We start from the raw sequence: 11,201 nt of genomic DNA, 5'->3' as shown, positions 1-11,201 counted from the left end.
AGAAATGTTAAAGGTAATTTCAGATTGAGCAGTTTGCATGCAGCGTTTACCGTGAATGCTGTCTCTGCTGAAGACGGAACATTGCCTTTAAATTTCAAACTGAACGAACCTAGATCAGTTTCAGAACTATGAAACCACAACAGACCTATAAAATAATTATATTTTAGCGAATACGACGGGGGCCCCAACCAGGAGCTCGGGGTCCAGTGACTGTTAAACCAAAACCTAGGTCACTAGGTGTTAAGGTTGCAACAATAACATCAAATAAAATCTGATGAGTGTGAACAGGTCACCAAAACCTTTGGTCAGAATACCTCTGCTACCCCTTGCATCTCCCAGAGCAAAGACAGCGCTGAGAAGCAGAAGAGTGGTCAACATCGCCATGGTGATAGTCTCCTGAGAGAGAGAGAGAGAGAGAGAGAGAGAGAGAGAGAGACACAGAGAGAGAGAGAGAAACCGTCAAGACAAATTCAGTGAGTACTTCAGAGGGTATGGGAGTGCAGTGTTACCTCTCAAAGAACCTCCAGCCATTCCACTTATCAGACGTATTCCAGATCTATCATCAAATCAGAGCAGATTTAACTAATGAACGGCTTGGGGATTTAGTTGACCTTGATATCAAATCAGTGGAACGGCAGGGGGTACTTGGGAGGTCAGGGAAACCCTGTTTGTTACTTAACTTACGTAACTGCTGAGGCAGCGTTTTCCAAACTCGGTCCTGGGGCACCCCAAGCTGTGAATACATATTCATGTGTACTAGGCTAATCTACTGTAATTGGTAGAAAACATGATACCTGAGTTTTGGCAGCTGACTTGAATTCCTTAGCACAGTAGTTCTTAAACTCGGTCCAAAACGTTCACCCATTTGTGTCCCTAGTAACGAGTTTCCAAATGGGACCCTTTTCCCTATGTAGTGCACTACTTTTGACCAGAGCTACATATGACCAGGGCTACATATGCCCTATGGGCCCTTGTCTAATGTAGCTAACTACAAAGGGAATAGGAGGTCAGTTGGGATGAAGACAGGTACAGTATTAGATGAACAGATGTTGAAATCTCACCTTCTGAAGTCTTCAGTTGTAGCTTCACTTCTTCAGAGATCTTCAAAGGTCTTCACTGGGTCTCTCTCTCTCTCACTCTCTCTCTCTCTCTCTCTCCTCTCACTCTCTCTCTCTCTCTCTCTCTCTCTCTCTCTCTGTCTCTGTCTCTCTCTCTCTCTCTCTCTCTCTCTCTCTCTCGCTCTGTCCTGCCTGTGAGTTGAGTTCTAGTCTCTCTCTCTCTGTCCTGCCTGTGAGTTGAGTTCTACCTCTTCCTCCTCTCCTTTTTAAGGACCCATCCAGCCAGACCCCTCCCTCCATTTTTCTCTATCTCTCTCTCTCATCCTTTACATTGAAATGGAATTTAAATTCACTTCCTGAATTGACTGTGTAATGGGAATATTTAAAATGAATAAAGTTCATAATCATTTTAGAGATTTAAACAATGTTTATCATATTTAAATATGTTCCCTTTCTGTAAGACACACGATGTCCACTGTTCTGTTTGTGACATTTGGGTTGATGTCCACTGTTCTGTTTGTGACATTTGGGTTGATGTCCACTGTTCTGTTTGTGACACTCGGGTTGATTTCCACTGTTCTGTTTGTGACATTTGGGTTGATTTCCACTGTTCTGTTTGTGACATTTGGGTTGATGTCCACTGTTCTGTTTGTGACATTTGGGTTGATGTCCACTGTTCTGTTTGTGACATTTGGGTTGATGTCCACTGTTCTGTTTGTGACATTTGGGTTGATGTCCACTGTTCTGTTTGTGACATTTGGGTTGATGTCCACTGTTCTGTTTGTGACATTTGGGTTGATGTCCACTGTTCTGTTTGTGACATTTGGGTTGATGTCCACTGTTCTGTTTGTGACATTTGGGTTGATGTCCACTGTTCTGTTTGTGACATTTGGGTTGATGTCCACTGTTCTGTTTGTGACATTTGGGTTGATGTCCACTGTTCTGTTTGTGACATTTGGGTTGATGTCCACTGTTCTGTTTGTGACATTTGGGTTGATTTCCACTGTTCTGTTTGTGACACTCGGGTTGATGGTCACTAGACTTGAATCAGAATGTTATGGGTTAAACTCCTATCCGTTGATAGTGATTGACGCCAGACTGGAGGTACAAGGACAGAGGACCCTGATTATTATTGTAGTCTCTGAACACTGTGTGATTCTGCAGCAGGCAGCAAAAACCTTTTTCTATTGAACAACAACATTATCTATATAATTCTTACTCGTGCTAATGAATTAACCATGGTGTAGTATTTCATTTGTCCCAAGTTAGCTCACAGATTTGACAGTTTGTTAAAGGAAAGATTCACCCATTTTGAATGTTATCGGGGTTTTTTTCGTGCATCTCTGAGCTATGTTCTATCGTTCCCTGGGTCATTTCATGTTTTCCCTTTTGTAGTTGCAGCCTGGTCTCAGTGACTAGACGTAACATACAGTAAGTCGTACTCTAGGCATAAAACTAAAAGAGAGTGGTAAGTCATAGTGGATGGTTGGGGAGCGTCTAACGCGAATGTCTAACAACCCAACTGTTGCCTGTTCAAATCTCATCATGGACAATTTTAGCTAATTACTATAAATAATATCATAATATATTATATAAATATATATAATTACTATAATTACTAATTACTTTTAAGCTCCTTACTACTTTTGTTGCTACTTTACAACTACTTAGCATGTTAGCTAACCCTTCCCCTAACCCTAACCTTAATGTTAGCTAACCCTTCCCCCAACCCTAACCTTAACTTTAGCTAACCCTTCCCCCAACCCTAACCTTAATGTTAGCTAACCCTTCCCCCAACCCTAACCTTAATGTTAGCTAACCCTTCCCCCAACCCTAACCTTAATGTTAGCTAACCCTTCCCCCAACCTTAACCTTAATGTTAGCTAACCCTTCCCCCAACCCTAACCTTAATGTTAGCTAACCCTTCCCCCAACCCTAACCTTAATGTTAGCTAACCCTTCCCCCAACCTTAACCTTAATGTTAGCTAACCCTTCCCCCAACCCTAACCTTAATGTTAGCTAACCCTTCCCCCAACATTAATAACCCAGTGTTTCCCAAACTCGGTCAAATCACATTTATTTGTCACATACACATGGTTAGCAGGTGTTAATGCGAGTGTAGCGAAATGCTTGTGCTTCTAGTTCCGACCATGCAGTAATATCTAACAAGTAATCTAACCTAACAATTTCACAACAACTACCTTGTACACACAAGTGTAAAGGAATGAATACGAATATGTAATAAAAATATATAAATGAGTGATGGCCGAACGGCATAGGCAGGATGCAGTAGATGGTATAGAGTACAGTATATACATATGAGATGATTATTGTAGGGTATGAAAACATATAAAGAGTCATTGTTTAAAGTGGCTAGTGATACATTACATCAGGATGGCAAGATGCAGTAGATGGTATAACGTACAATATATACATATGAGATGAGTAATGCAGGGTAAGTAAACATTATATAATATAAAGTGGCTAGTGATAAATTGATTACATTGATTACATTCCATTTTTGCATTATTAAAGTGGCTGGAGATTTGAGTCAGTATGTTGGCAGCAGCCACTCAATGTTAGTGATGGCTGTTTAACAGTCCAATGGCCTTGAGATAGAAGCTGTTTATCAGTCTCTTGGTCCCAGCTTTGATGCACCTGTACTGACCTCGCCTTCTGGATGATAACGGGGTGAACAGGCAGTGGCTCAGGTGGTTGTTGTCCTTGATGATCTTTTTGGCCTTCCTGTGACATCGAGTGGTGTAGGTGTCCTGGAGGGCAGGTAGTTTGCTCCCGGTGATGCGTTGTGCAGATCTCACTACCCTCTGGAGAGCCTTACGGTTATGGGCGGAGCAGCTGCCGTACCAGGCGGTGATACAGCCCGACAGGATGCTCTTGATTGTGCTTCTGTAAAAATGTGTGAGTGTTTTTGGTGACAAGCCAAATTTCTTCAGCCTCCTGAGGTTGAAGAGGTGTTGCTGTGCCTTCTTCACCACACTGTCTGTGTGGGTGGACCATTTCAGTTTGTCCGTGATGTGTACGCCGAGGAACTTTAAACTCTCCACCGTCTCCACTACTGTCCCGTCAATGTATATGGGGGGCTGCTCCCTCTGCTGTTTCCTGAAGTCCACGATCATCTCCTTTGTTTTGTTGACATTGAGTGTGAGGTTATTTTCCTGACACCACACTCCGAGGGCCCTCACCTCTTCCCTGTAGGCCGTCTCGTCGTTGTTGGTAATCAAGCCTACCACTGTAGTGTCGTCTGCAAACTTGATGATTGAGTTGGAGGCGTGCATGGCCACGCGGTCGTGGGTGAACAGGGAGTACAGGAGAGGTCTGAGAACACACCCTTGTGGGGCCCCAGTGTTGAGGATCAGCGTGGTGGAGATGTTGTTACCTACCCTCACCACCTGGGGGCGGCCCGTCAGGAAGTCCAGGACCCAGTTGCACAGGGCGGGGTCGAGACCCAGAGTCTCGAGCTTAATGACGAATTTGGAGTGTACTATGGTGTTAAATGCTGAGCTGTAATCGATGAACAGCATTCTAACATGGGTATTCCTCTTGCCCAGATGGGGATAGGGCAGTGTGCAGTGTGATGGCGATTGCGTCGTCTGTGGACCTATTGGGTCGGTAAGCAAATTGAAGTGGGTCTAGGGTATCAGGTAGGGTGGAGGTGATATGATCCTTAACTAGTCTCTCAAAGCATTTCATGATGATGGAAGTGAGTGCTACGGGGCGGTAGTCATTTAGCTCAGTTACCTTAGTTTTCTTGGGAACAGGAACAATGGTGGCCTTCTTAAAGCATGTGGGGACAACCACCTTAATTCTACAGACACAAGAGTTTTCACCCACACTCTGCACACAGTAGTTTTTCTAATGTAGCTGATGCTCACACACACCCCTCTCCCTTCACATTTAACTGTTTACTCAGCCTCTGCTGAACCATGGTGATGTAGCGTATGGCCATGTCCCAGAGCATCAAAACGACTACATTCCACTGCCGACTGACTGATCTACAAAATGCATCACAAGTTACGACTCATTATCATTCATAGATCAGTCAGTCAGTCACAATTTACCCATGATACATTGCGGTTTTGATCCTCCATTCCTCGATTTTAACAAACGTTCTAAAAACATATATATATATATATATATATATATATATATATATATATATGTATGTATGTATCTATATATATATATATGTATGTATGTATGTATGTATATATATATTCTGGAGGCTACAATCTATCTGTCTGTCGTAACAGATACTGCAGTTGAACAAGCATGACGCAGTCCCTACACTTTGGACACATTTTTTGTGATGATGTAGGGTAATCTTTATAGTTTGCTGTCACGTCTTCAGTTGCTGAAAAAGATACCACTACTTGACTGACTCCTGCACAGCTTAGCCAATGTTTGTAGTGATGATGAATAAAAGGACATAACATCGCTAATTAGACTGCATGTTTGTGTTCCACCTCTGGGCAACCTAAAGTTTTATATCAAGACCGGTAAAAAAAAAAGTCTTGACAATCGAGCTGGTTCGTTTTGCATCGCCCGGCGCCATAGTTTTGCCATAAAAACAAATATCTTGGCGAGAGTAAATAGTTGCATGTAACTCAGCAGCTAAGTAGAACATTAAATCGTTATTACGTTTGCAATACTGACAACAAAGTTTTGTACGAACATGTCGACAAAAGTATTTTGTGTAAAAACATGTAAATAGCTGCATGTAGCCGATAACCCCACCTGAAAAAAAACTACAGGAAGTCAGATCATTGCGTTTCGGTACACCACAAATACATTCATTTCCAATGGATGCTGCGTTGCTTAAATGGGATTTATCGGTTTGACAGAAATGGTAGCAGACAGGTGAATGTTGAACTTTTGTTGCAGACATACACAGATGATGCTGCGTAGCATTTTGTGCGATAATGCTGTAGTTTTATTTTTTATTTTTGCGACGTGTAAATTTGATAAAGCCAACCTACACACCACACAGAACACACTGCAACTGCCTCTGCGAGACAAACGGCAGCGTTCCCTAGACTACCACAGTATGAGTCATAATACCCATAAGACCTAGCGGTCGAACAGGGAAATGGTTCCCAATCGTTCCCTAGACTACCACAGTATGAGTCATAATACCCATAAGACCTAGCGGTCGAACAGGGAAATGGTTCCCAATCGTTCCCTAGACTACCACAGTATGAGTCATAATACCCATAAGACCTAGCGGTCGAACAGGGAAATGGTTCCCAATCGTTCCCTAGACTACCACAGAATGAGTCATAATACCCATAAGACCTAGCGGTCGAACAGGGAAATGGTTCCCAATCGTTCCCTAGACTACCACAGTATGAGTCATAATACCCATAAGACCTAGCGGTCGAACAGGGAAATGGTTCCCAATCATTTTTCCACCATACATTTTTTCCCATAGGGGATTTTTAGAAACACTTAAAAATAAGGTCTGTTTCATTTTTTTATAAAACGTTTTTTTTTTCTCACCTTTATTTATTAATGTAGGTTTACCATGACGTGACGTTTTGATAACCATGTAAATCCCTCTTTGACAAGGTGACTTTTATCAATATATTCGCCTGTATTTACCCCCCCCCCCCAAAAAAAAAATATAATATGCAAATTAGTTGCTAATGTGGCTTTCATAAAGAACTACAAATGATGATACTGCTGAATCGAGGCAAAGGTAAGAATCTCTGGATTCACTATCTAATGTTTGTTAAATGTAGTCATTAATAAATTGGCAAGTATTCTTTTTTTTAAAATGGTATCTGGTATTTCCAAGCGGTCTCCCGTCCCAGGACTAACCAGGCCTGACTATGACCAGGTGTATACAGGTTTGTATGACCATAAGCTTATTTTCTTTACCCCGTTTTGACCCTTGGCTTATATTTGCAACTCCTCAATGGGCTCGGAAAGAGGCGAAGGTCAAGTCATAAGTCCTATCTTAAATACATACACCCGCCTGGCCACCTAATTCTCATCACACTGCTCTCTTAACCCGGATGTCAGCCGCACCAATGTGTCGGAGGAAATACCTCCACTGTGGTGAGATATATACGAAATGAAGGTAATTCTCGTGTATCAAAAGGCAATGACGATTTTGGTGTGATCGAGGCGTGAGATAAGAAATGCAACAGTTTGGTGTACAACATGAAGTTTGTAGGAAATCCCCCTTATGCTTCATAGACTACTGAGGGAACGTAACAGACCCGTTTAGTGTACAACATGAAGTTTGTAGGAAATCCCCCTTATGCTTCATAGACTACTGAGGGAACGTAACAGACCCGTTTAGTGTACAACATGAAGTTTGTAGGAAATCCCCCTTATGCTTCATAGACTACTGAGGGAACGTAACAGACCAGTTTAGTATACAACATGAAGTTTGTAGGCTACACAACCAGATAAAGCCGATCAAGGAGGGGGAGCGGCAGAGGAGTACTCAGCTACACACAATATATCCAAATCCACAGCCACTGGGTTGTGAATAAGGGCCCAGATTTCTACTCTGAGACGCTGTGTGAATAAGGGCCCAGATTTTCAGTGACTGTATTGCAGTACATAAGTACTGAATGCAATCAAACGTCATATTACACCAGACATGTTCAATAATTTCGATGCCAAGCCTGAACAGAGGAATCTAACTGCAATGGGATCAAGGACCTCATTGTTTTGGTTCTGAGGTCTCCATTCCCTTGGAGCACAGGACCCGATGTTCTAGCCTTGACGACGACCTGACGACAACAAAACTAACACATCAAACATTCTGAAACAATTGGGATTGTTTACTCATCGTAACCTAGATAGAGTTACAGAGGACAAGCATAACATCTTTATTAAGGTGACAGAACTACACTACTAACACAACTACACACAGCACTGTACTACCAATACAACTACACACAGCACTGTACTACCAATACAACTACACACAGCACTGTACTACCAATACAACTACACACAGCACTGTACTACCAATACAACTACACACAGCACTATACTACCAATACAACTACACACAGCACCACACTACCAATACAACTACACACAGCACTGTACTACCAATACAACTACACACAGCACCGTACTACCAATACAACTACACACAGCACTATACTACCAATACAACTACACACAGCACCACACTACCAATACAACTACACACAGCACTGTACTACCAATACAACTACACACAGCACTGTAATACCAATACAACTACACACAGCACTGTACTACCAATACAACTACTGTGTTTGTTTGTGTGTGGGTGTGTATGTTGGTTGTTGATAAGGCTCTGTGAAACTCACAGGGAGATTGGGGGGGGGGGGGGGGGGGGGAATTTACTTCTTTCACCATTCTGTAAAACTTGATTATGTGGATCACAAAGGTGGGTCATTACCTAATAATAAACCAGGTGATGAGAGAGTAATAATTAGTTAAGGGAAATAAATAGTATATATATATATATATAAATGTTATGTAGTGGATGAGGAGCTTTGAAAGTCATTCCTCAGCCTGACGTGTTCCCCCAGTTGAAGAAGGCCTAATAGCACGACGGGTATAGAGACTCTTCAGGAGGAACGGTCACGTGTGTTTGGGTAGGCAGAGCGGTTCAGAGTTTCAGCGAAATCAGGGGGAAAGTGGTACTCGTCAAGCAAGTACCACATACGTCCTTTCTTCGCGCGTACCGCGACGTCCTTTACAGTAAACGTGAAGCAGTTGAATGCAACATTCTGATATGTCTGAAATGACACAAACGTTCACTACTGTGTGCTTTTCATAATAGCTTACACTTCATATGTTTTGATCAATTCATTTCAGGTTGTTAAATGTACTAAATTATTCGTCTGAGTAAAACTGCACCAGGCTGGACATCAGCAAGCTGCTATGTAGCCCAAATAACTCTGTATATAGTGCCCATAGGCTTCAGTGAAAAGTGGTGCACTATATAGAGAATAGGGAGCCATTTGTAACCAAGCCAATGAACAATGATAATTCTATTTTCTTAAATTCCTCAAGAGGTTGACGAGTTTCATTTGTTTTGAATTTCATAAGGAAGTGTGATTAGAATGTACTTGTCACGTACTGTTCTCTCCAGATAAAGGTGGAAAGCTGTCGACTTCAAAGTAAACAGATTCTTCTGGCATCGCTACAGTGCGTTGATAAAATAACCCCCAATCAAACCAGTAGCCTAAACTACGGCAGACTCTGTGGCTTCAGTTGGCTGCAATAGATTGCTTTTGGTCTCTCAGTCAACTATTACCAAACAACTATTCTGTCATTCAATGTGGGTTCCCGAGTAGTGCAGGGGTCTTAAGGCACTTCATGTCAGTGCTAGAGACGTCACTACAGACACTCTGGTTCGAATCCAGGTCGTATCACAACCGGCCGTGATTGGGAGTCCCATAAGGCGGCGCACAATTGGCCCAGTATCGACCAAAACCAAACTGTTCTAGTGTAACAGTATTGTTTTCCTTGCTCAAACCAGGGATCCTTTGATCTCATCAGCAACCATCACTCACAAAGAATCATTACCGATCGCTCCCCATGTGGAGCAAAAGGAAACATCTAGGTCTCAGAGCGAGTGACGTGAACGCTAACTAGCTAGCCACTTCACACCGCTAACTAGCTAGTCATTTCACACCGCTAACTGGCTAGTCACTTCACACCGCTAACTGGCAAGCCACTTCACACCGCTAACTAGCTAGTCATTTCACACCGCTAACTGGCTAGTCACTTCACACCGCTAACTGGCAAGCCACTTCACACCGCTAACTAGCTAGTCATTTCACACCGCTAACTGGCTAGTCACTTCACACCGCTAACTGGCTAGTCATTTCACACCGCTAACTAGCTAGTCATTTCACACCGCTAACTAGCTAGTCATTTCACACCGCTAACTGGCTAGTCACTTCACACCGCTAACTGGCTAGTCATTTCACACCGCTAACTGGCTAGTCATTTCACACCGCTAACTGGCAAGCCACTTCACACCGCTAACTGGCTAGTCACTTCACACCGCTAACTGGCTAGTCATTTCACACCGCTAACTGGCTAGCCACTTCACACCGCTAACTGGCTAGCCACTTCACACCGCTAACTGGCTAGCCACTTCACACCGCTAACTGGCTAGCCACTACACACTGCTAACTGGCTAGTGTTAAGCTCAGAGAGATGCAAGAGGAAGCTGGTCTCTAAGGAGCTGTTCCTATAGCAGGGTCTCTCATTCCTGGTGGGCTGTGTCGTTTGTCTGCAGACTTTTGCTATTTCCTTTCCACAACCAGGTGAAAGGTGTCCCTAACTAATCAACGACCTTAATTTATTCATCAAGTATAAAGGGAGGAGCGAAAACCCCCAGAAGCTCGGCCCTCCAGCAACTAAGTGTGCCACCCCTACACTAAAGGTTTTTGTCCCACTGTAAAGTGTTCAACTTCTTACTTAGACACCAGCGGACCAAAAAAAGAGCATCTCAACGGCTGTTTTTAAATAATAAAAAAAAAAAATTAAAACAGGAAGTCCCGTTGATGTCAGAAGTGTTAGCCTGGTCCCAGATCGTTTTTTGGGGATAAATACCTTTCAGATGAATATCTTTGTAAATTATTGACAGTATTCTGCTAATAACCTATCTAGGTTGGGAGATTAGTTGTTTACAGGAAGAATAACAACATGTGTTTATTGAAACGTGGTGACACACGTGGTCCTATGATGGGTAATTGAGCAACTCTGGGGCCCAGTTTTTCTAAAATTCTAAATCTCTCTGGATTTCGCCTATAAAATACATAGAAATGGAATGAATAGAACGGAAGTGCCCATTCAGTTCAATGATTTGCCAGTTCTATTCATTTAATCCTATTTGAGAAACGAAATCCAGACACTTTTAGAAAAACTGGGCCCTGGTGAACCTTTGGGTTCACATTGATGATGCTTATTATGATGATGATGATGATTTGAAAAATAAAAAGAAGATGAAATGTAGTCTCAGATTATTCAGGGAAAAAACGTCCCTTGGCGCTACTCATACAATCCGTGGCTACACACAGATTCCCACTAGATAGCACAGCCACAAAGTCCACCTTTGGCGATAGTAATAATTCTAGAAAACAAAGCTTCGTT

The sequence above is a fragment of the Salmo salar genome, chromosome 18 (genome assembly GCF_965601325.2).
Source record: "Salmo salar chromosome 18, fSalSal1, whole genome shotgun sequence".
NCBI lineage: Eukaryota > Metazoa > Chordata > Actinopteri > Salmoniformes > Salmonidae > Salmo > Salmo salar.
Note: the sequence above shows the minus strand (reverse complement) of the source record.